At 46.1% G+C, this 26,670-nt stretch overlaps 1 long non-coding RNA gene and 1 pseudogene across 1 annotated transcript; one reads left to right on the top strand and one right to left on the bottom strand.

Annotated features, from left to right (window-relative positions):
* Positions 1 to 7,391: 7,391 nt before the first annotated feature.
* On the bottom strand, positions 7,392 to 10,864 carry LOC138842796 (uncharacterized). Its single transcript, XR_011377674.1, has 3 exons — positions 10,644 to 10,864; positions 10,437 to 10,553; positions 7,392 to 8,132 (listed from the first exon to the last, which is right to left on the bottom strand). It is a non-coding gene; the product is annotated as an uncharacterized lncRNA (long non-coding RNA).
* Positions 9,999 to 10,367, top strand: LOC115840654 (protein BEX1-like; annotated as a pseudogene).
* Positions 10,865 to 26,670: the final 15,806 nt, after the last annotated feature.

Raw genomic sequence — 26,670 nt, 5'->3', positions numbered from 1 at the left:
TCCTCTTTAAACATTCCCCATTCCTGGGACTTCCCTGGTGGTCCAGTGGCTAGGGCTCTGGGCTCCCAATGCAGGGGGCCCGGGTTTGATCCCTGGTCGGGGAACTAGATCCCACATGCATGCTGCAACTAAGAGTTTGCAAGCCACGATGAAGATCCTGTGTGCCACAACTAAGACCCAGTGCAACCAAATAAATAAATATTAAAAAAAAAAAAAAACACTCCCCATTCCTCAGCTATTAAGATCTAGGAAAGCTGATCCTATCAGATTAATGTCAAGATAACGAGTCTAGGGTTACACATCAGGGGAGAGGAGATAATAACCCGTGAGAGCTGTGACATTTCTTTGGGTCTCTGTCGTCCCTGCCAGCCCTGCCTCTGGCCTGGAGGGATCGGTGAGGGATGGGAATCCATCCCACAGAATCAGAGCAGGAGAATTTGAGGGGTATATTTGTGTCTTTGAATTGTGATTTGAGAATAACAGAGGTAGGGGCCCCTGGGATTCTGTAACAAAACAAGTACAGGGGCTTCCCTGGTGGCGCAGTGGTTGAGAGTCCGCCTGCCGATGCAGGGGACGCGGATTCGTGCCCCGGTCTGGGAGGATCCCACATGCCGCGGAGCGGCTGGGCCCGTGAGCCATGGCCGCTGAGCCTGCGCATCCGGAGCCTGTGCTCCGCAACGGGAGAGGCCACAACAGTGAGAGGCCCACGTACCGCAAAAAAAAACCCAAAAAAACAAGTACAGGATCATCTCCTGTAAGGGATTGCTTGTACTCAGAAACCTCATGGGGGTGCTGGGAGCAGCAGGAAGGGCTTGGGAGGGTGCAGTCAGCACTGCAGGAATGGCAGGGAAACACGCCAGCCTAGAAGATTCCTGCCCCAGGTATCTTGGTCATGATGTTATTAGAATGTTTGTGATCCCACTGGACTAAATTGAGAGCAGACACAATGGCAGAGAGAGAGAGACAGAGATTTGAGACGATGCAGGAAAAATATAAGCTCAGGGCAGAGACGGTAGTTCTGTGTGGTCAGCGTTTCATCAGAGATCCCTTCAGGGCTGAAAAGGACCTGACAGTAGCCACTTGAGAAGCCCTGGTTTGATCTAGGTGACCATCACGCTTCCTGGATGGACACCTTTTGTGGCCCCCAAACCTGTCCCTCTTACCCCGGTGCCCCTTACCCCTGGCTGCCATGCCACCCTCTTCCACCCCCAGCACCCAGCCCTTGCTGGGTCTGCCTCTGCGGCATCCACCTCTGCAGGAGACCCCAGCAGGGAGGACCCTCACCATGAAGGCAGTTGCAGTGATTTTATTGAGAGGGGCCAAGACGAGGTGGCAGCGCCAGGAGGGGGGAGGGTCCAGATGCAGCTGGTTACACTCCTGGGAGCAGGAACCTGTCCCCTCTCTGGCCCCGCCCAGCGGGCTGCAATGGGAAGAGCACTGTCTCTTGCGCTGCCGTCCTCAGGACCACGTGCCGCTGGCCCTTTGGCAGTTGTGTCTTGTGTTTTGCTGAAACAGATCAAGAAGACTGACTCAGGCAGATACCACAACATGGCAGTAAACTCTTACTGTGTCAGGGTCAAGGGTGTGGGCTTTGTATCCAGCCCCAGATAACTGCTCCCCGGGGAACTAGTTGGAAACAGGGATAATAACTGTCAATTACAGATCACCTACTGTGTGCGAGGCACCGTGCAAGGTCTCTGCCTTTGCTGTGCTTCTCAATCACACCGGCTCTCTGTGCCAGGGGAGGGGGTGGTGATAGTGTTGTTTTCATCTTCGTTTTAAGTTTATGGAAAGTGAGACTCAAAGTCATTACCCAAGGTCATGTAGGGTGTGCAGTTAGGTCGGAATCTGACTCAGAAGGTGTTGCTCTAGGTCAGCTCTCCTGCACCGCTGTCCAGACATGAGGAAGGAAGGTAAGGGGAGGCCCCCCCATGGCCTCTAGTTGGCACCCAGACTTCCTGACGCCCGCTGGCAGCAGGGCATGGTATCTGGTATCACCCACAGGGCTGGCAGATGACATAGCCTGGAAGTGCGGGGACATGAAGACTTCCTGGGGTGGATTTTTTTTTTACTTTTCATTTTACATTGGAGTATAGCTGATTAACAATGTTGTGATAGTTTCAGCTGCACAGCAAAGGGTGTCAGCCATACATATGCATGTATCCATTCTCCCCCCAAACTCCCCTCCCATCCAGGCTGCTGCATAACATTGAGCAGAGTTCCCTGTGCTATACAGGAAGTCCTTGTTGGTTATCCTTTTTAAATATAGCAGTGCGTACATGTGCACCCACTGGAGTATAGTTGTTTTACAATATTGTGTTAGTTTCTACTGTACAGCAAAGTGAATCAGCCATATGTATACATATATCCCCTCTTTTTTGGATTTCCTTCCCATTTAGGTCACCACAGAACACTGAGTAGAGTTCCCTGTGCTGTACAGTAGGTTCTTATTAGTTATGTATTTTATACATAGTATCAATAGTGTATATGTGTCGATCCCAATCTCCCAGTTCATCCCACCCACCTCCCTTTCCCCCTTGGTATCCATACATTTGTTCTCTGTGTCTCTATTTCTGCTTTGTAAATAAGATCGTCTATACCAATTTTTTCAGATTCCACATATATGCGTTAATATACGATACTTGTTTTTCTCTTTCTGGCTTACTTCACTCTGTATGACAGTCTCTAGGTGCATCCATGTCTCTACAAATGACCTAATTTCATTCCTTTTTATGGCTGAGTAATATTCCATTGTATATATGTACCACATCTTCTTTATCCGTTCCTCTGTTGATGGACATTTAGGTTGCTTCCATGTCCTGGCTATTGTAAGTAGTGCTGCGGGGCTTCCCTGGTGGCACAGTGGTTAAGAATCCGCCTGCCAATGCAGGGGACACGGGTTCAAGCCCTGGTCCGGGAAGATCCCACGTGCCTCGTGGGATTGAGCCCACACGCCACAATTACTGAAGCCCCCGCGCCTAGAGCCCGTGCTCCGCAGCAAGAGAAGCCACCGCAATGAGAAGTCTGCACACCGCAAGGGAGAGTAGCCCCCGCTCGCCGCAACTAGAGAAAGCCCGCAGGCAGCAATGAAGACCCAACACAGCCAAAATTAAACAAATTAATTTATTTAAAAAATAGTTTTTCAAAAAGTGGCAATGTAGCAAAAAGCCATTATAGCAAAAAGACTTTATAGTAAAAAATCATTAATGAGACAGTGTTTTGTGAGGCAAGTCTATTTCCCTAGGACCAGATCCCTGTACTGAGGCAGCTGAGGCTTTTGTGTGGGTTCCAAGCCTTCTAGACGGAAGTCACAGATATTTTCCCGATGGCCATTGGGCCCTGGGCCTGTGACGTCCGGAAGCTGGTGGTCACTCCTCCCTCCCGTGTGGGAGTCTGGCTGGGAGGAAAGGGGCTGTGCTGGGGGAGCGTGGCCAGGTGAGGAAGCCTGATGCAGAGGCTCAGAGCAGAGCTCATCCACGCAGACATGTGTCCACTGCGTGTGGAGATGCCAGTGGTCAGGGGGCCCGTCCTGCCTCAGCCTGGCCGTCAACCTGCAAGATGACATTGCCCTCTTTGACCCCGGGTTCTTCATCTGCTATGTTGCTGTGAGCACACCGTCCTGCCAACCTTATGGGAGCACCGTGCCAGATGCTGTGTGCTAGAGGTTCCCAAACTCTGCTGCCCGGTGGCACCTCGGGCATTGTGATGTCATCAGCATGGGAAACCGCTGGATCACGGGAGCTTTGAGAGTTCCCGAGGGGATTCTGGTTAGGGCTTGCTTGCCTGCTTTCTTCCCAAGGGGGGCAAGCTTGTTCCTTCTATGGGGGGAGGGTAGGGGTGTGTCCAGGGGTCGGGCCGGAGGGGTGGCTTAGGTGGCCTGCCCACCCCTTTGGTGGCGTTGTGTGCGGGGGACATGAGCAGTACCCTGCTTTTCTCCCGACCCCCTGCTTTTGCTCCCGGTTCTTCAGAAGTGGCATTTGGGTTTTTGGTCTTTTTGTATCTTGTTGTCCATACTTTGCCCCAACTGCATGCAGGTATTTTTAGTCCCTTATAGTTTCTTTGTATTTTGTTGCTCCAGTAGACGTTTATCCAGGTGCAAACGGTGCAGCAACGTGTCCCAGGTCCCAGCCTGTCTCCATCTGAGGAGCCCGGGCTTGGGCTTGCTGGAACTGGAGCATCTCCAGGTTCTCAGAGGAGCTGCCATGTGTCATGGACCATTGTCCCCTTTTGGCTGCTCAGCGTCTGGATCCTTCCTAGAAATTTGATGGGAATCTGAAGGCAGGTGAGAGACAGGACCCCACCTTACACTGTAGAGGCTGAGAGGGGACAGAGTCGCATTTCCAGCTCTCCGGCACAGAGAGCTCGGACGTGCAGCAGGCGGCCCGGGTTGACCAAAGTCGTGTGCGTATCCAGGACTTTCAACTTTGAGGGAATGACAAGAATGTTCCAGAGCAATCCTGATTAATCACGGCAGCCGCGGTGAACATGGGAACCCCGTGCCCACAGACTCCACTGGTGTGGCCACCGGCATCTGATGGTGCCAGCCCCAGGGGCACATCCTAAGAAGATGGTTCCCGTGGCTGGATCCCAGTTCTGCCCGGCCTCGCTTGTCCCTCCCCTTCACGAGTTCCCTTTTTAAACAGCTTATTTGGGGGAAGATACAAATCACGTGCTCCACAATTCACCCATCAAAATTGTGCAATTCGGCTGCGTTTAGTACATTTATTACAATGTTGTGCAACCATCGCCACTCTCCAGTTTCAAAACATTTTCACCACCCCCAAAAGAAACCTCACCCCATTAAGCAGTGTCTCTCCACGCCCCTCTGCCCTCAAGCCCCGGCAACCACTGCTTTGCTTTCTGTCTCTATGCATTTGCCGGTCCTGTACATCAGTGCAGTCACACAATATGTGGCCTCTCGTGTCCAACTTCTCTCACCTATGTAATGTTTTCAAGATTCATCCGTGTGATAGCCTGTATCAATATTCCACTGTATGGACATACCATATTGTTAATCTTATTCATCAGCTGGTGGACGATTGGGTTGTTTCCAATTTGGGGCTGTTATGAGTAACGCTGCTATGGACATTCCTGTACAGGTTTTTGTTTCCACTCTGGGGCTGTGATGAGTAACGCTGCTATGGACATTCCTGTACAGGTTTTTGTTTCCACTTTGGGGCTGTGATGAGTAACGTTGCTACGGACATTCCTGTACAGGTTTTGGTGTAGAATAGCGGTAGAAGGTAGAATCGCGGTTTCCGGGGGTTGGATGGTGAGGAAAATGGGAGTTATTTAGCAGCTATAGAGTTTCTTTTTTGCAAGATGAAGACAGTCTGGAGATTGGTTGCACTGACTGCAGAGTGAATATGGTGTGAGGCGTATTTAAAATGGTAAATTAGATGTTATATGTATTTACTAAAATTTACTGAATAATCCTTACAATTAAGGATGATGGGGTTTTTTCCTTTAAAAACGTAGCTCAGACAAATCATTCTTAGTGCACAGCCTCAAGACTTTGTAGGCCCCAAAGTCAAAGGTAAAAGGCAGCAGCCTACTTTCTATATCTCTGACAGTAAGGCCATACAGGAACTCAAAAATGCCATGGAGCTGAAATTTTCACAATTCTGTGTGGAAAAATGATAATACATGCAGCAGAGTTATGGATAAGTTATTTCACGGAACAAGAAATGTGCAGAAAAAAACTTACTCAAGGGATCCCTGGTGGAGAAAAGATCTGGAAATACCAGAACTTCTTTGACGTTAATAAATGTCTCCTGAATGATCAAATAAAGGATGCGATCATTCTGATTTTACTCCCAGCACTAATTCTCTTGGATGACAGATGTGTGTGTACAGATTCAGGAAAACAATAAGAAATGTTTATTCTGCAAGATTTTACTTTACAAGAAAGAGTTGAAAATCTAAGTGATGTTTATTTTTGTTTTCCAGGAAATTATATATAATAGTATTTTCTGTGAACCGTTTTAACTTTCCATAAGATCTTTGACTCAGAAGACGTCGACTGGCGATGAGTGTAAACCACAAGCTGTCTTTCTTTGTGTGTGTGTGTGTGTGTTTGTCTTTCTTGTCTTTTGATCTACACACTGCAAGACAATTGTTGAAACCTCAAATACATTTTCATTTCAATAAAGTATCTGCAAACCTGAAGTTCTTTTTTGTTGTCTGATTAAAATAGAGGCTTCAAAGAGCTTCATCTCTCTCTCTCACACACACACACACACAATTATTCATTAAAGAATTCATGGGTGAGATAGCTAGTGGGAAGCAGCCGCATAGCACAGGGAGATCAGCTCGGTGCTTTGTGACCACCTAGAGGGGTGGGATAGGGAGGGTGGGAGGGAGGGAGACGCAAGAGGGAGGGGATAAATGTATACGTATAGCTGATTCACTTTGTGATACAGCAGAAACGAACACACCATTGTAAAGCAATTATACTCCAGTAAAGATGTTAACAAAAAAATAAATTAATCCCTTGTCTGGAAACTGGTTTTCCTCCCCTCCCCACCCACCCCCTTCTCCCCAGGAACCAGAGGGCAGGTTCTGGCGGTTGGGTCCCGCCCCAATTCCCTGATCCGCCACAGTCTTCATCTTCATTCTGACCCCTGCTGGCCACGGCCGGGCACTTTTCTCAGCTCTCTCTGTCTCTGCCCCAAGTGTGCAGGGCTGGGAACAGAGCCAGTGAGAGAGGTGACTCAGGCAAAAGCCAGGGTGAATCCTGTCTTGATTTTTTTTTTTTTTTTTTTGCGGTACGCGGGCCTCTCACTGTTGTGGCCTTTCCCGTTGCAGAGCACAGGCTCCGGACGCGCAGGCTCAGTGGCCATGGCTCACGGGCCCAGCCGCTCTGCGGCATGTGGGATCTTCCCGGACCGGGGCACGAACCTGTGTCCCCTGCATCGGCAGGCGGACTCTCAACCACTGCGCCACCAGGGAAGCCCCCTGTCTTGATTTTTAAATTTGATATATGGCACTGATCTTGACTTTTAAAAATAGTTCACAAAAATATTATTTATCCCACTTCCTGAGATGTTTGGTGCCCCCTTCAACTGTGTGAATCTCCCTAGTTGTGTCCCTCGAGTGGCAACATGGTCCATCGCTCATTCACACAATGACCTACGAAGTCAGGAAGGTCAAGGGAAAAGTGTGCACTACATCGGAATAAAGCAAAGCAAGAGATTTTAAAAAAATATTTATTTATTCATTTAGGCTGCGCCGGGTCTCTGTTGCGGCATGTGGACTTCTTAATCGCGGCATGTGGACTTCTTAGTTGCCACATGCACGCGGGATCTAGTTCCCTGACCAGGGCTCGAATCTGGGCCCCCTGCATTGGGGGCGCAGAGTCTTACCCACTGGACCACCAGGGAAGTCCCAAAGCAAGAGATTTTAAAATCAAACCTTATCTCCCCTTACTTTTACCAGTCCCCACAATCTTGTAACCAGGGATAAGTTATTGCCACTTCTGCTCACACCTCCGAGGGTCCCTCTTCCTACCTGGGCATCCCCTCTACCAGGTAGACCTCTGGCCCTTTCTCGGGACAATTCAGCTCCCACCAGGTTCAACTCCTCTGTCAGGTATAACGCGGACAGGAATGAAACACAAGAGAAGGTCCTGCGTTGCGGCGCCAGAAGGCCAAATGGGACTGTAGTCAGTGAAATTCCCATCTCCCAGTCAGACCGGTCACCGGCTTGGAAGGGAGGAGGTCTCAGGATTCCGAGCAATGGCAGCTCCCAGGAGGTACCCTCCTAGGACTGCAGAACCTGATGTCAGCCTCTAGACAGGGCAGGCCCAGAAAGCCCCTTCCTAGCCCCAGTCTCAGCACCTGGACAGCTTGGGCCTCCATCTGCCTCAGGACATCACAGAGCTGCCCCAGTGGAGTGAGGGTACCCATTCTCCATGGTCACGTGTTTGCCAGGCGCACCACCTGGCCAATGATATAGCCGAAGAGTGTCTGTTCAAGGGACTTGTGCCTGGAAATCCACGCGGAGTTCAAGAGAGTGAGAGTGGACCGTGCCAACAGCGCCAGCAACTACCAGATGTCCAGAGGATGGGAGTGTTGCAGGAACACTGGAGACGGGAGCAAAGGATGTCCACGCCAACACGTCATTCGACTAACCTTGACAAAGGCAAAATAAGTGAAATCGTACAAAGTATGTTCTCTGACCATCGTGGAATCAAACTGAAAATCAAGAAGAGAATGATCATAGGAAAATCTCCAATCACTCGGTAAAAAAACACCACGCTCCTAGAAAATATAAATCAATGAATCGTCAAATACATACCCAATGTATTTATTTTAGGTGTCTTTCTCCAGCACGGGGCTGTTGCTCTGTGGAGCGGAAAAGGCTTCAACCTGGGGTCCTCATTACCTAATAAGTAGCTTCAGCACTCAGGGGATAGGGAACGGAGAACAGACGGTAGGTACGTGAGGGCTACGTGCCCTGCGGAAAATGCACTGGTAACAAACTCGGGTGGAAAGAAACAGGAATCACAGACCAGGGAGGAGGCGAGAATCCTCAGTGTCGTGTTAGAAGTTTATGGCGAAATGAGGATGGAGAAAAAGACCTCATGGAAATATCGCTCGTAGTTTTCCTTCTAAGTACACTCTGTAGGACTCTTATTACCTGGAGCTGGAGACAGGATAGTAACATCTGTCCAGGCAGAAATGCATCATTCTAGCTGTACTTCTAACACATGTCTTAGACTAAAGCAAATATTGCGTCTCCTGGAAGTAAACACTCGAGTTAAAACACTTCTCACAAAATACATGAACAGAATGGAAAATAATCTGAAAAAAAAATATGTATATATCACTGAATCACTTTGCTGTACACCTGAAACTAACACAATATTGTAAATCAACTATATTTCAGTTAAAAAAAAAAAACAGGATGGCAACTGCCTGGGGATGGCAGTAAAGATAAACGTGTTTCGTCAGTTTCTGACTAAAAGGGTTCAGTGAGGGCTAAGATAGATGAGTGAAAAAGACTGATGTCTGGATAAAGCCTAGTTTCCGTGAAGTTTCAGAAAATCAAAGTTGAAAAGAAAAATCTAAACTTTTCCCACAAAATAACTAGAATTCACAACAGACTTTTCATCAGCAACATTAAAAGAGAATGGAGACAGAAAGTAGATTACTTATTGCCTGAGACTGGGGGAGTTATTGGGAATGGGGCATGTCTGCTGTCTGGGGGGTTCTTCTGGGGGTGATGAAAAATGTTCCACAGTGGGTTGTGGGGATGACTGCACAACCCTGAATATACTGAAAACCACTGAAGTGTACCCTTTAAATGCATGCATTCTATGATATGTGAGTTATATCTCAATAAAGCTGTTGAAAAAGTGTGTTTTGTTTATAGATCTTGCTGAGGGTGACAGGATTAGAAACGAAATATTGGGACCTCCCTGGCGGCCCAGTGGTTAAGACTTCGCGCTTCCAGTGCAGGGGACACAGGTTCCATCCCTGGTCGGGGAACTAAGATCCCACATGCTGTGCAACAGGGCCAAAAAATAAAATACATAAAAATAAATTTTAAAAAATTATTTTAAAAAAAAGAATTTAAGGAAAAGAAATGAAATATAGGTTTGCCTACCAAGATCAACAATTTACAAAATAGTTTATGCTCTAGACAGTAAGGATATTAAAAACAGATATCAGCCCGGCTGTCGTTCGCTCACTTCTCGCTCCCTGCTCCTGGTGGCCCTGAGGGAGTGCGGGCCGGGTCGGCCCCCAAGAGTAGGAGGTGCAGGGAGAACAGGTAAGGGACCCGGAGGGGGCGGTCCCCAGAGATGGCGTGGGCGAGCAGACACGGCCTGTGGACCCCTCCCCAGGGGTCCCGGGGCAGAGACGGCAGCCCCCAGGCGCCCCCGCGCGGCATGGCGTTTGGCCACAGAAAACGGCCTGCGAGTCGAAGTGTGGCGGCGGCGCATGTGCAGCAAGGATCGGGAGAAGCAGGAGGCAGCGAGGACAGGCCCAGGAGCAATGGCGTCCAAAGAGGAACAGGCGGTAACACTCTCAACATGGAACATGCCGACCAGGAGAATGAAAACAAGGATGAAAAGGGGCGAGACGCTGATAAAGGCGAGCCCGTGGCCCTTTGGAGGCTGGTGGATATTGTGTTCCTAGAGGAGATCGTAGGCGGTTCTGCATTAGGCAGCCCACCCTGCAGTGTAGACGGGACATGACTCAGAGTCTTAGAGAGCCACAGCTAAGGATGAGAGAAGAGAATATGGAAAGGACTGGGGAGGAGGGGAGGCAGCTGAGGGAAAAGCAGTGAGTCATAGTCTGCGGGCAGTTAGCCCTGACTCCCCTCACCAGGACCATCAGGATGAGTTTTGCCTTATGCCTTGAATCCTGATGTCTTCCCTGAAGTTAGTAGGGAGACACACCGTTTCCTAAACTTACATGTTTGTGACGTACCTTTGTCGTAAACCTTTTGGTGTTACTTGTTTCTTGTGGGTCTCCTATTACCAGCTTCTAATTGAATGTTGTGTTTCTGACCCAATCTGTAAGTTTCTATCAGCAGGAGAGTTTTACCTGTTGCATGGAGAGATGTTCATTATATATTGTGAAGTCAATAAAGCAGTTTAAAAAAGCAAAACAAACAGATACTAGAGAGCTATTTACCAAGCCATTTTCCTCTGCCGCCAGGACACACAGCTGGCTTTGTTTCCCTGGGGTGTGGCCACGTCCCTGAGTTCAGGTCAATGGAATGGGGGAGTCATGAGAAACATCACCTCCAGACCTGTCTCGGAAAGCCCCTTCCCTATTCCCTCATCTGCCACCTAACGCCAAGATCCAGTAGAGTCCTGAGGCCCTAAGAGATGCTTGAGGCCTTCATCAGGACAGCCTGGGTGCCTGAGTGACCGCATGGAGTCGGGGGAGTATCGAGGACAGGGCTCTGGGAGTGGTCTGTTCCAGGACAATGGAAGGTAGAACGAGTATTAAAACTTATACTGATACCTCTTCAGGGAGGTGGACTTTATCGCTGATGTTATTTAGAAAAGTAGGTTCCAGGGAAGCTTCACTTTCACTCATCACTTTCAAATGCTCCACAGGCACTGCATCTCTACGCCCACACCCAGTGCAAATACTCCCACCGCCCACTCTCAGCATCCACTGGGTTCTGAGGAGCACCCCCAGCTCCAGTCCCCCAACTTGGACTCATATGTAACAGTAATAACCATTTTTAGAGAAACCACTGAGATAATATAAAAATAAGTAGAAGGGGGCTTCCCTGGTGGTGCAGTGGTTGGGAGTCCGCCTGCCGATGGAGGGGACACGGGTTCGTGCCCCGGTCCGGGAAGACCCCACATGCCGCGGAGCAGCTGGGCCCGTGAGCCATGGCCGCTGGGCCTGCGCGTCCAGAGCCTGTGCTCCGCAACGGGAGAGGCCACGACAGTGAGAGGCCCACGTACCGCAAAAAAAAATAAATAAATAAGTAGAAGGATGAAGATATATATGTGTTTTGGAGATAAAGAAAGAATATCAGAGATTGAAAGAATTATTGGATTCAGATCTATTGGGACTTCCCTGGTGGTCCAGTGGTTTAGACATCACCTTCCAATGCGGGGGGTATGGGTTCCATCCTGGTCAGGGAGCTAAGATCCCACGTGCCTCGCAGCAAGAAAAACAAAACAAAACATAAAACAGAAACAATATTGTAACAAATTCAACAAAGACTTTAAAAACTGGTCCACATCCAAAAAAAAAAATCTTAAAAAATATCTATTAATTGCCCACTTAGTCCTGTCTCTGAGCAGTGTATTTGCCAACTATACACAATCTAACAACTGAACACTATTTTAAAATTTATTATTATTTGCCTTTGAACACATATAGGAATATGCAGTGCACACCAATCCTGTTTGAATCTCATTTCAATTTCTCTTGTTTCCTTGGTCTCTACTCAAATGTCTCCTTCTCAGTGAGATCTTCCTTCATCATCCTTTTGTCAACTTCCACTTCTTCTCAACCGTCCTTGTTGTGTTTTTTTTAATTATTATTATTGTTTTATTTATTTATTTTTTTGGCTGCGTCAGGTCTTAGTTGCGGCACACGGGATCTTCACTGAGGCATGAAGCCTCTTCATTGTGGCGCGCAGGCTTCTCTCTAGTTGCGGAGTGCAGGTTTTCTCTTCTCTAGTTGTGGCGCATGAGTTCCAGAGCGCTTGGGCTCAGTAGTTTGCGGCACGCAGGCTCTCCAGTTGAGGCGTGAGCTCAGTAGTTGTGGTGCAGGGGCTTAGTTGCCCTGAGGCATGTGGGATCTTGAAAGGTAGATTCTTTACCATTGGACCACTAGGGAGGTCCCTCAACCTTCCTTGTTTTTATGAGTATTGATAGCTAGGAGTGAAAATAATAAGTAGGGTACTTAGTATTATTCAAATGATACATATATAAAATGTACTTACATGTCTGTGGTTATATTATGTCAATGGTTCTCAGAAAAGGGAATCCATTATAACCGTAAAAACGATTAAGGACCACAAAAAAGAGCTTCTGTTTAAGTGCCTTATAAATATCTACATTTACACAGTTTAAAATGGAGACATTTATAAAACATTTATTTTTTATTTAATCATAAGAATAATAAATTCATATATTTTAATATATAGCATATCTTTATTAAAAAGTTTATATTTTCCAAAAGGACAAAAAAAATTGCATTGCATTGGGATTACCAATGTTTAGAATTTTGCAAGTCTCTTTAACATATGACTGATAGAAAACTGCTGAAATATATTTTCTTCTGCATTAATTCTGTCGCTGTGTCACATATCACATAGCCTCTGGAAAACTCCAAAGAACAATTGTAAGAGAATGAGAGTGACCTGAAAAATATTAGTATCATTATTAAAAGAGTTTGATCTCCCAGGACCCCTTGTAAGAATCTCAGAGTTCCACAGTGGCCCATGGACCAGGCTTTGAGAACCACAGTATCATGTCAGTGTGTGTGTGTGTGTGTGTGTGTGTGTGTGTGTGTGTGTTTGTGTGTGTATAAAAGTTCTCCTCTGGGCTTCCTGGTGGCGCAGTGGTTGAGAGTCCGTCTGCCGATGCAGGGGACGCGGGTTCGTGACCGGTCCGGGGAGGTCCCACATGCCGCGGAGCGGCTGGGCCCGTGAGCCATGGCCGCTGAGCCTGCGCGTCCGGAGCCTGTGCTCTGCAACGGGAGAGGCCACAACAGTGAGAGGCCCGCGTACCGCAAAAAAAAAAAAAAAAGGTCTCCTCTGAAATCATTAAATACAGGCCAGAGGTGGCCTTGGATTAACATGTGAAACATACACAGGGGATTCCAAAACCAAGGGTGCAGTTCAATATCATACACGTTACCAATATCATCATCTCAACAACTGAAAAAGAGAAATCTCCCTATTATATGACTAGATGAAGGTTATTTAATGAAACTCAATGACCATTCTTAATAAAAATTTAAAGTAAAATAAGTATAGAAGAAACTATTTAGGTACAAAAAAATAATTTACAATGCCAAGAACAAGTGCAGTTCTAAAATAACGGATGCAGGAATTCCCTGGCGGTCCAGTGGTTAGGACTTGCTGATGTCACTGCCGAGAGCCTGGGTTCCATCCCTGTTTGGGGAACTAAGATCCCACAAGCCGCGTGGCACGGCCAAAACAAAGAAAATCATTTAAAAAATTAAAATAAAATAAAATAATGGATGCTAATGACATTTCCATTAAAATCCAGGATAAACAAAAATATGCCTGTGACATGCAGTCAGTCAACCTTGCTTTGTGTCAACCCCCCTAAGTAGCGACAAAAATAATAAAATGGACCAATCCTAAATATTTCCAAAGAAGACAGAAAACACATTCATTTGCAGAGAGCATGATTGTTTTGCCAGGAAACATGAGACAGGCTCTTGAAATACAACAAGCAGTATTAAGATAGTAAGATGAGATACTTTGTAAGGCTAGATGTATCAACAATGTGTAAAAAATACAGCAGCTTTTATATGCTCTCCGTCGTAGCTACTGGAAATTAGAGAGGAACTAGGATATCCCCAGAGTGAAATCAGCAAGGTGGCGGAAGTCCCAGCCTTTATTCCCCCGCAGAAAGACTGATTTAACAATGATACACGGGGCTTCCCTGGTGGCACAGTGGTTAAGAATCCGCCTTCCAATGCAGGGGATACGGGTTCGATCCCTGGTCCGGGAAGACTCCCACATGCCGCGGAGCAACTAAGCCCGTGCGCCACAACTACTGAGTCTGCGCTCTAGAGCCGCGAGAGCCACAATTACTGAGCCCACGTGCCATAACTACTGAAGCCCGCACGCCTAGAGCCCGTGCTCCACAACAAGAGAAGCCACTGCAACAAAGAGTAGCCCCCGCTCGCTGCAAATAGAGAAAGCCCGTGCACAGCAACGAAGACCCAATGCAGCCAAAGATAAATAAATAAATAAATATTTTAGAAACAAACAAAAAAAAAAACCAATGATACATGGACCAAAACACCTTTATGAGAGGTCCAGATTCCCGTTAAAAGTTTCAATACACCAGATGAGCACAATACGGACTCTCATGTAAAGAAGAAAGTGTATCTCCATTTACTGGGACTTAAGATGAATTGGTTCTCTCAAGCTGACATAGTCCATATAGCCCAGGGCTGGCAAGTCAGGGCCACACCTCAAATTCTTTATTTTATTGATTGGTTTCTCTGCCTCTCTCTCTGTTGATCGTGGGAAGGCATCAGGTCCCCAGTTAGTGGCCTGCTACAGATAGACAAATTCTAAACTGGATTCTAGAAAGCTTTTCTCCCTTAAACAATACCGCAGCACATGACTTCTGCCCTCTTCCCACCTTCCTATCTTCATCAGTGCCTTCCATTAGAGAAGCTAATGAGAAGGCAGCTGGCAAGAGAGTCTGAGATTGGGACTTCCCTCTGGCGAAGTGGTTAAGAATCCGCCTGCCAATGCAGGGGACACGGGTTCAATCTCTGGTCCGGGAAGACCCCATATGCCGTGGAGCATCTAAGCCCATGCTCCACAACTACTGAGCCTGAGCTCTAGAGCCCACGAACCACAACTACTGAGCCCGCATGCTCTAGGGCCTGCGTACCGCAACTGCTGAGCCAACTGCTTCTCCTGCAATGAGGAGCCCACGTACCGAAGAGTAGCCCCTGCTCACCACAACTAGAGAAAGCCCGCACACAGCAACGAAGACCCAACACTGCCAAAACAAACAAATAAATAAGTAAAATTTTTTTAAAACCTTCATTTTCATTCAACCTGTCATGGACACCATAGAGTTACTCCTTTCTTCTCAAGGGGAAAGATGGCAAAAATCTGCTATTTCCATTTTCATAAGTGGCACTTGTGTTTGCAGAGGACTCAAACTCCCCTATTCAGGAAGGGACCAGTGAAGGGGTTGTGACTTGCTGTCCTCAGGGGTCTCCTGCACCTGTGGGGCTGCCCTACAATGAGAACGTGTATCTCAACGACACGCCAGCTTACCTTACTGTGGGAGGGGCAGGAAGAGTTGTTAACATCTGGCTTCACTGCTACAAGGCAGCTCTCCCTTGGAATTGCCTTCGGTAACATCCGTTCCCTAGGTAGAACAGACGTATTGGAACAGTGCCTCACCTTGGTCTGGCAGTCTTGACTCCTGCAGAAAAGGACTTCAGATGGAGGGAGAGTCCTTGACATTCAAGTGTCTTCTGCATGGTAAGGGAAACCTCTGGAACACTGCCTGGAACTCAGGAGCCCATGACAGTTTCATTAATGCAGTGCTCCTCCAATCTTTCAAATGCAGCCTACATGTTCTTCTTGACATGGGAGGGTTGGCAACCACAAAAGATCTGCTTATTGTAGTTTCTTTAGTCCCTACATCGTCCCTGACTTTATGTATGTATGGCCTTGCCACAGCTTTGGGGCCAGTGGAATATATGGGTATAATTTCATGCTAAAGGCTATGCGTGTCTGTTGGAATTTTTCTTCCATGTATTGAAATGTCTGGCCTCTGTCTTTGTGAGAAGAAGTCTCCAAAAGAATGTATATAAAGTAAATCAAGTAATACATCAACAATAAGTGTATCTGGTGTATATCTATATAATGGAATACTACTCAGCCATAGAAAAGAATGAAATTTTGCCATTTGCAACCCCATGTATGGACTTGGAGGGTATTATGGTCAGTGAAATAAGTCAGACAGAGAAAGACAGATGTTGTATGGTAACACTTATATGTGGAATCTTAAAAATACGACAAATTAGTGAATATAACAAAAAACAGACAGACTCACAGGTACAGAGAACAAACTAGCGGTTACCAGTGGGGAGAGGGAGGGTGGGAGGGGAAATATAGGGGTAGGGAATTAAAACTATTATGTATAAGCTACAAGGGATATATTGTACAACACAGGGAATATATCCAATATTTTATAATAACTGTAAATGGAATAAAACCTTTAAAAATCGTGACTCTATTGTACACTTGCAACTTATAAAATATTGTACACCAACTATACTTCAATTTTAAAAAAAAGTGCATCTGGGTAATGGCATGATGGTGTTCTACTATACATATCATTACAATGTTTCTGCGTGTTTGAAGTTAATTCCAAATACAAAGTTAAAAATTGTATTATTGAGGCAAAATGTATTGTGATGAACACAGCTCTGCCTTCTCAGGAGAGGAGGCCTTGGGCCATCCAAATAGTGTACCTGATAGCACTGGCTCACGGGAGTACCCCACTGATGCCACATGGTGGATGAAGTCAATTTACAAGTGGATGATGGTCCCCAAACTCTAGGTTGTGTCTCAGCTGGTACCTGGGCTGGATCCCCAGCACTATGAACAGCACAGGTAGCCCAGTGCACACACTGAGTAACTGTTATGGAGAATTCCGGAGCAAACCAAGCATTTCTGATATTTTCTTACCTCCTTCTGCCTAAGGTATGACACAGAAAAGAGATTTAAACATCACAAGGCCATCACTTCACGGCAAGAGTTGGTGAACAAGGTGAAGGAAACAACCTCTGATGCCCAGTGGATTTTTCCATGTTATATGCCTCCCTCTGCAGCTCACATCCTTGGCCCAAAGTCTGAGCTGCATTAGGGGTAGGAGGGGGGCTGGCAGGTGGTCTGTGGGAGTAGTAAGGCGTGGCTACATCACTCACATGTTTCCCTGAGGAACCTCAGGGCATAAATCTCAGGTTCCACAATGCAGAAAGGCGTGGGAAGAAGGGATAAAATGGCTTCAAGGAGTTTGTAAGATAAGGTGTATTGGTGATTTGGGCGCCAGCAGAGATGCTTTTGCAACTTTGCATGGAGACCAGACATTTATTTCAATTGTTGATTCTTTTTAAACACGTGATGTAAAATGTTATTGATAAATGTATCTCTTCATGAACTGAATGAGGACTCTTGATTTTACATATACATGGATACTGTGAATTATTGTTAAAATGAGGTACTTTTATTCATGTTTTTCACCTTCACGGATGTAAACTCTGAAAACACTTGTCACATGAATTTGCAGTTGCAGAATGAGTTTTGTGATAGCGATGCCATTCAATTTTTTCAATCATTCTGAACTACAGGCTAAAAAAGGCATCGTAATTTATCACTGAAAATGATTTTTAATAATTTATCAGTCAGTTAACTTAGGTCCTCTTTTGATTTTATTAGAGGAAAGAAGTAGAAATCACTTGATATAGAAAATTTTTTCTGTATCACCAAATAAGACTTTAAACTGTTTCTTTGAGGTCCAGGGATTTCTAAACGCAGAGTCAAGGCTCTGTGTTAAGATTCTGGTGGATGATGCAGAAACCTACTGTCTTTGGTAAATTGGAACAAGAGGGATTATGAAAGGGGAGGTGGGACATATGTTCATCAGTTGCAAGACCTAAAGAATCTCTGGGATTTCCAACCTCAGCCAAAAGGACACGAGTGACCAGAGCATCCCGCTGAAGACATGAGTCCCCAGAGTCCCTGTGTGTCTTGGGATAAATAATATCTATCTCCACCCACCACCTTCCTATACCCTTGTTCCTATAGTCAGTACTAAGAATATTAAAACCACAATAAGAGTCACTTAGAACTCGCCATAAAACAATAAAGTGATTGAAAAAGGAATGGTCTCTTCTTAACTGAGAGAAATCCCAATGGAACCAGAGTCAAATTCTGAAGCACAATTTGTTAGCATTTAGGATAAATAAACATTCCTCATAGGCAAAGTCAGGTAGACTCAGTTTGTTATTTGACTTTGGGAGAGAGGTGATTTACTTTGTTTGACTTAGTACTTATATTCTTTTCCTTTTTGTTACTTAAGTGTCATAGCTACTTTTACTGCCAGATACTGTGCTGGACATTTTTTTCCTGTATTATTTATCCTAAGACAAATCCCATGAAGTAGGCAGGATTATGTCACCTTATTTTACAGAGGGGGAAACTGAGGCTGGGAGGGTGAGCACCTTGCTGGTGTCCCCACAGGTAGAAAGTGCCAGAGCTGGGCTTGAACCTGGGACCAAAGTCGGGTTCCTCCCCTCAACCCAATAAGTGAGTACGTGCTAATTTTGAGACATTCAAACAGCACTTTAGAATTTAAAATAAGCCCACAGCTGCCATATTAGGATTCTAATGGGGGCTGCACTGAATTTGTAGAGTAGTGTGAGAGCAGTTGACATCATTAAATGCTTTCATGTTTCCTTGAAAGTAAGGTGGGTGCGTCCATTTACTTAGACCCCTTTCCTGGCTACAACTAGAAACAAAATTATGAAGTGAGAAAGCTCACCAGTGAAGGCAACATACAATAAAGGTAGGAAACCATCCACACACAAGGCTAGTAGGGAGGTTACAAGACAGAAGTAGTAAAATCATCTGTGTCCGCAATAAGCCCGTTAAGGGATACGCAAAACAATTAGATGTAAAATATGACGTCAAAAGCAGTAATTGTAATGGGAGGAGAGTACAGATGCAGGGTTTTTAAAATCCATTTGAAATTAGGAGATCAGCAACTTAAAACAATCATATATATATTATGTGTGTGTGTGTGTGTGTGTGTAGAGTGCTATACAAAAACCTCATGGTAGACCCCCTTTTTTATTCAGGAGTAAAGTTTCATGATGTTATCCTTAAAGGTTTATATATTTCTAATTAAATATATTTCAATATTTTTTTTGTTGCTATCGTTACCTTCGTCCATTTATCATTATTTCCATTAGGTTATGTACTGGTAACAGCTGGTTTATCGATTGTGCTTGATGTTTATATGCTGATCTTGTATTCAGCTAACTTGATGAATTCTAATGAGTTCTAATAGTGTTTTCAATAGATTGCCTTTAATTCCCCGATAGTTGATCAGCTGTCTATAAGTGATGACTGATTCCTTGATTTTTCTTTCTCCATGGAATTTTTCCCCTTGTTTGAGGAGGATATTTTAACAACATATGTCCCTCCTTTTTTGAAAGTAGACTTTTATTTTTTACAGCAGTTTTAGATCCGCAGCAAAATTGAGCAGAAAGTTCCCATATAGTCCCTCCCCCACACGGGCACAGCCTTCCCAACTATCTACAGCTCTCATCAGATAGTTCATTTGTTCCACTGATGAACCTACGTTTGCAATAGGGAAGAACAAATCTGACTCCATATTGGATCTGTTTCTTTTACTTTAACCTCTGTATTCTATTGCTTTTTGCTGTAAGTTAATCACTAAAGAGATGTGCCTACAAGCTTAAATTACACATCATGGCCCATCCCTGGGAACACAGCCTCCCACGCAATGAGAATTAAGCTAAAATACCTTTGTTTAGCTCACAGGAAACCTCCTGACAAAGCCTACCTGTGAATGACTCCTGCGAGGAAGAAATTAACACACCCCCTCTGGAGTCTGACTGGAACCAGGAAATGTTTGACTTTACCCCCCACCCCTTTTAGTATAAAAGAAGCCTGAGTTCTAACTCAGGGATGATGGTTCTTTGGGACACAAGTCCACCATCTTCTCGGTCTGCTGGCTTTCCTAATAAAGGTGTCGTGCCAGCAACCTGTCTCTCAATTTATTGGCTTACTGGGCAGCAAACAGTATGAGCTTGGACTTGGTAACACACTGACACATCATTATCACCCCAAATCCATAGTTCAGTATTCATTCTTGGTGGTGTACGTTCTATGGGGTTCGACAGATGTATAATACTAATTATCCTCATTATGGTACCATGTGTAATAGTCTCACTGCCCTGAAAATCACCTGTGCCATGTGTACTCATCTCTTCCTCCTTTATTTTTTCTTTTTTTTTGCGGTACGCGGGCCTCTCACTGTTGTGGCCTCTCCCGCTGCGGAGCACAGGCTCCGGACGCGCAGGCTCAGCGGCCATGGCTCACGGGCCCAGCCGCTCCGCAGCATGTGGGATCTTCCCAGACCTGGGCACAAACCCATGTCCCCTACATCGGCAGGCGGACTCTCAACCACTGCGCCACCAGGGAAGCCCTCTCTTCCTCCTTCTTAACCTGTGGAAACCACTGATCTTTTTACTGTCTCCACAGTTTTACCTTTTACAGGATATCATATAGTGGGGATCATACAGCATGCATCCTTTTCCAGGTGGGCTTCTTTCACTTAGTGATATGTATTTAGATTCCTCCGTGTCTTTTCAAGGTTTGATAGCTCGTTTCTTTTTAGTACTGAACAACAGTCCGTTGTCTGATGTGCCGTGGTTTATTTATCCACTCACTTAGTTAAAAATCTAGATTGCTTCCAAGTTGGGCAACTATGAATAAAGCAGGTACAAACATCCTTGTGTGGTTTTCATGTGGACATAGGCTGTCAACTCTTTGGGGTAAATAGCAGAGAGCCTAATTGCGGGCTTACATGGTGAGAGTATGTTTCGTTTTTAAGAGACTCACAAAGCGCCTTTGAAGGTGGCTGTACTGTTTTGCATTCCCACTGAATGAGAATTTCTGGTGCTTACATCCATGCCGGTGTTTGCTGTTGTTAATATATAATCTTGTCTAAAAAACAGAAGAAGGAAAAAAGAATTAAAGAGAGACAGATGAAGGAACTACAGTGAGGAGTCTTCGACTAGAAAAATTTATTTGATCAGAAACTGAGGTGCAAGGGGCAACTGAGATGGAAATTAACTTGCATCCACCTCCAGTCCATCTGACATGTCACCGCTACTAGACATCCAACCTGAAAGTACCACTTTCTTTACAATGCACAGATCACCAGTGCTGGAGGTGGACTTTCTGGCTTTGAAAATGTACAATTTTGAGCAAGTTTCTTGCTTTCTATACTCGGCTGCCTCAACTATACAATGGAAATTGTAATAGTTTATAGCTTATACATTTGTAGCAAGGATTAAATATAATAAATTGTTTCTACAGTGTCTGGCCATAGTGAGCAATCAAATGTTGCTACTCTTTCTATTACCACCATTGTTATTAGCTGCAGATATGTTTGCAATCCAAGAGCATGTATGGAAGGTGACAAGTGTATGTTTCCGGCAAAGAACGTCTGCTGTTCCTCTTCTCTGGGCCAGGCACTGTTCTAAGCAAGGAAGAGAAAACCAGATACTGCCCCTGCAATTATGGAGCTAAAGTCCAACGGGGCTCGCATCCATTAACCGAGTTTACTTTTGTAAACCACAGCCTCGTCATTGCTGCCAAAGATGCTCATGGTACCAGCCCAGCCATAATAGAGAACACTGACCAAGTCATTGGGAGTGAGGGACCAATTCCCCAAGGATGGGAAGGCTGAACTGAAATAGAGAGCCAGCTAGGCAAGGAGGAAGGCAGACATGTGAAAGGATAAGCTATGAGCTGAAAAAACCCTGAGCCGGTGGGAAAAGCTTTTGGAGTAATAAAAATATGTGGACACAGTCCTCTTTGAGAGATACCCGTCCTCGTAACGGAATATACTTGCACCAGCGCAAGCTCTGTTCAGCAGAATTCCTCACAGCTCCAAGTGCTGTAAGAGAGATTTGACTGCATCCTTGGGTCCATGGGTCTACAGACTCAGAAACCACGAGCTGTGCTTGCTTCTCCACCTAGTTCAGAGAGGAAGTGAATCTAGGTTTCCTTCTAGTTCTGAAAATTGGTGATTATGTGGCTTTCGTCAGTGCTCTAAACTAGGAAGAGCCTATGACACGTCTTTTGACAAAAAGGACAAGAAAATAGTAGTCAGCTTTTATTGAGAGTTAAGTTTGTGTCAGACTGGTAAATTTTACACACAAACACACACAATTTATTCATCATATAAAACCTATGGTGTGGCACTTTTATTAGCCATCTTTTACAAATGAGAAAACTGCATTAACTTACATAAAGAGAGTAACTGTCGTACGATCTGAGACTGCAAACAATATGAACCCAGGTCTCCATGGTTCTCATTACTGTGCCCGCCGCTCCCTGGGGACGGAGGGGGAGCTGGCCGCAGGACCTCCCCAGCATCCTGTGGGATTGAGGGGAGCACTACTGCTGCCCCCTGGTTGGGACTTACCAAACCCTGCCAATGTGCTCACTGATAACGCAGTTCATAAATGTGTCCCTCGTTAGTAAAGGACCTTCTCGGTGGTTCCCGGTCCTGCTGCCCCACAGAGTCACTAGTGGAGTTTAAATAGTCCAAGTGTCTGGGATTTACCTCAGATCTATTGAGTCAAAATCTCCAGAAAGGGGAGCGTGGAGAATCTGTATTTTTTTAAAAGCTCCCGAGTGATTTGATTGCACAAGCAAGACAGCAAACCTCTGGCCAGAACTCTCAAATATACTTTAACATCAGTGGATAATTTGTGATTTTAAAAAAGCTTCTCGGGCTTCCCTGGTGGCGCAGTGGTTGGGGGTCCGCCTGCCGGTGCAGGGGACCCAGGTTCGTGCCCCGGTCCGGGAGGATCCCACGTGCCGCGGAGCGGCTGGGCCCGTGAGCCGTGGCCGCTGAGCCTGCGCGTCCGGAGCCTGTGCTCCGCGACGGGAGAGGCCACAACAGTGAGAGGCCCGTGTACCGCAAAAAAATAAAAAATAAAATAAAAAAGCTTCTCCCTCACACAGAGCAATGTAAACAAAGAGGAACAAAGGGTGTTGCTCGCCACCCAGTCCTACAAGGATTAAGTCACTGAGGAAATCAGAACAATAACAGGATACGCTGTGCTTTGGAGAAGCAGTCTCCTCAGACAGAGACATCTCGGGAAGAATTTTAAGGAACCCAGGTTCCTGCATCTTCCCATACACACACACACACAAATACCAAACCATTAACTGAGATATCTGATCCGTGTGACCACGCGTCACCTCTTACCGAGATGTATGCTTGCCTGCACGTATTCCACAGCCCCAAATCATATATGTATACTGGCTTCTCCCCCGCCTCTTCAGAGCGGTTCTCTCAGAGCTCCTGAGAGGCTAGTGTCCTCATAAGTCCCCCAATAAAACCCAAACTCACAGCTCTTACGTTGTGCGTTTTTCCTTCAGTCAACAGCAGAATGGCAAGAGAGTGGGGCTGTGCTATCGTTGGGAGTCTGTTCCCAGAGAGCTCACAAGCCAGCAAGGAAAGAAGAAGAGAAGCCCACAGTTAGAATCCTGTGTAATGAGTTCCACACCGGTGTGCACACAGGGTAACAGCAAAGGGACTCAAGGAAGGCGACCCTGGATGGAATGACTTCTGAACTTAATCTTGAGAGGACTGGGGGATGGGGAGTGAGGAAGAGAAGGGGGTTCCAGGTGGAGGAAACACGGAGCAGCATAATTGCTGCTAGGGAGTGGTGAGAATGACGTGTCTGGGAGCTGCAGGTAGTGCCGTGTGTCTGCACAAAAGTCGGGCCTGGGGCAGAGTGCTACCAGATGCCTGGAAGAAGGAACCAGAGTTCCATCTGTCAAGCTCGAAGCACCTAGAATAGGCCCGTGAACGTCCAACAAGCAGATGTGGCGCTATCAAGAGAGCCCTGGGCTGGAGACAGGGCTTTAGCGATCATAAAAATTGTAGGTGAAGCCATGAGTGTGGTTTAAATTACCAAGCTCATGAAGAGAGAAGAGAATTGACTGTCAGAAAAGTCTAGACAAACAGAAGGAAGGGAAGCCACCAAGGAGACTTATAAAATAAGGGCAGAGGGCTTCCCTGGTGGCGCAGTGGTTGAGAATCTGCCTGCTAATGCGGGGGACACGGGTTCGAGCCCTGGTCTGGGAGGATCCCACATGGCGCGGAGCAGCTGGGCCCGTGAGCCACAACTACTGAGCCTGCGCGTCTGGAGCCTGTGCTCCGCAACAAGAGAGGCCGCGATAGTGAGAGGCCCGCGCACCGCGATGAAGAGTGGCCCCCGCTCGCCACAACTAGAGAAAGCCCTTGCACAGAAACGATGACCCAACACAGCAAAAATAAATTAATTAATTAGTAAACTCCTACCCACAACATCTTCTTTAAATAAATAAATAAGGGCAGAGACACAAGAGGGGTCACAGTGGAAAGGAGGGGTGAAGTACTATCTGCAGAGTCAAGCAAGATAGGGCATGAAAAGGGCTCAATAGACGTGGCCGCTTGGAATCCAGCCTGTGGCTTCTGTCTCCTCTGAAACAGGAAGTGAACATGTCTGCTGAGAGAGAGGACAGGGATTCTCATGCAGGTGTGAGTTCAGGTTGTAATCTGGCTAACTAACCAAGGCCACATCACAAAGGCTTCAGCTCCTCTGCCTTCCTTCCTACAGGATCTGGCGGTGGGGTTTCCACTGAGCGTTACTCCTTCCGTTGACTAATGTGGAGGTTGCTTCAGACACACCAGAATTCCAGAGTGAGGGTCACACCTAACACTGACCCTGCAGCATCTGGAGATGGTGTTCTAATCCTCCCGGGTGCAAGATCACAGGAGCTAAGGAAGAGGGGGTTTCGAGGACAGATATGAAATGCAAGGTAAGAATGAAAAACTGTCTTTTAAACTTAGTGGTTGAGTAGACACTGTCAACCTTGGAGAGAAGAGTTCCAGTGGTCGACTGTGGCAGTGGCTGGAATGGAGTGCGTGGAGGAGTGAGTGGGTGATGGAATGGGGCAGAAGGAGAGAACATCGTTGGCAAATTCTCTGGACTTCATCAAGGCGTTGCCTTTAGAGATTGTTACTATAACTTCTGGGTCCCCCCACAATGACGGACATCGGGATAATATAAAATCATGAATTTGGGCACAAAGCCTCATTGCCCAAGCATAATATAGGCCCGTGTTAAACTCCCACTGGACCATAGAGCTACGGAGAGTGTCCGCTGGTTTGAGGCATCTCCAGCCCTCACAGTTCCCACTGAAAGTTGATGGTTCTGGCTTACAAGTCAGGGGCGTGTGAGTTTAAGGGAATCTGCTCATGGGATCTGCCCAACCCTGGGTAAACTTGACAAAGGAAATGATTAACAGAATTGCCTGCAGCAGCGATGACAGAATCCAAAACCAAAATGGAAATACAGGATGCCTTGTCTGGGACACTTAGACATCTACCCGGAGGCTTGGCAGTTAGCCTGGATGTAGGAGGATGGGAACCTGGGACTTTGTCGTTGACACCCTAGTTGCTGTTGCATCCCCCTATCAACCCTTTCCCAAAGGCATCACGATGTCCTTGGTCATTGTACATTGATGGAAGGTAGCTGAGTTCCATCAGACAAAGAGGATGAGCTCTGTTAACAAAAATAAAACAACAGTAATGTTGATTATAAACAGCAGCTCTGGGTCTGCAGGCATCCTCTTCTCCACCCAAAGGACAGAACCCGACATCAGCAGCAGAGATGAAACCCAGGATAACCAGAAACAGGACTTCAGCAAGCAGCAGGAAAGGCTGTGCCAGGGTTGATCAAGCAAACCAGACAAACCCAGACAATCGCATTTGTGTAAAATAACAATAGTCAACATTTTATTCTAGTCCACATTTCACACAATACTCTCATAAACATCATTTCTTTCCATTGATCGATGGCAAGGAACATATTCTGAAGTGGCTCCTGGAAGAGAATGGTTTGGATTTATTTGAGCAGAGGGAGGGCAACAGTCCAGCTCAGAAGAAACCAGTAAGGTTGCCAGGATTGCCCTAAGCAGACACACACTACGGGATTTCAGTGTGGGCCCTTGACCTTGTAATGCACAGGAATGGAAAACTCAGGCTTCGTTTTAAGATTTTCCTGCTCTACATTAATGGGAATCTAATGACAATCTCATTGAGATATTTGCTATCTACATACCATCTCTCGTTGGCTATGCCATCAGCACTGCCTGCTCAACATGGCAAAGGAGAAAATCCTCCTCTCTTACTCTTACTATATTTCTGAATAGGATAATAAGCATAGAAGAAATTAAAAGGTGTCAGTCATCTGCCTCAGGGTCAGCAAACTTTTCCCATAAGGGGCCAGGTAGTAAATATTCTAGGCTTGATGGGACACACAGGTCTCTGCTGCAACTACTCAACTCGGCCATTGTAACATGAAAACAGTCTGTAACAAATGAGCATGGTCATCTCCCAATAAATCTTTATTTAAGGACACTGAAATTTGATTTTCACGTAATCTCCAAGTGTCACAATGTATTATTCTTCTTTTGGAAATATCTGCACTCCCATGGTTCATTGCAGCATTATTCACAAGAGCCAAGATATGGAAACAACTTAAGTGCCCATCAGTGGACGAACGGACGAAGAAGATGTGGTATGTATTTATATGCCACGGAATATTATTCAGTCATGAGAAAGGA

Source organism: Globicephala melas, chromosome 8 (genome assembly GCF_963455315.2).
Source record: "Globicephala melas chromosome 8, mGloMel1.2, whole genome shotgun sequence".
In the NCBI taxonomy this organism is placed as follows: Eukaryota; Metazoa; Chordata; class Mammalia; order Artiodactyla; family Delphinidae; genus Globicephala; species Globicephala melas.
Note: the sequence above shows the minus strand (reverse complement) of the source record. Positions and strands in the feature narration are given on the sequence as shown.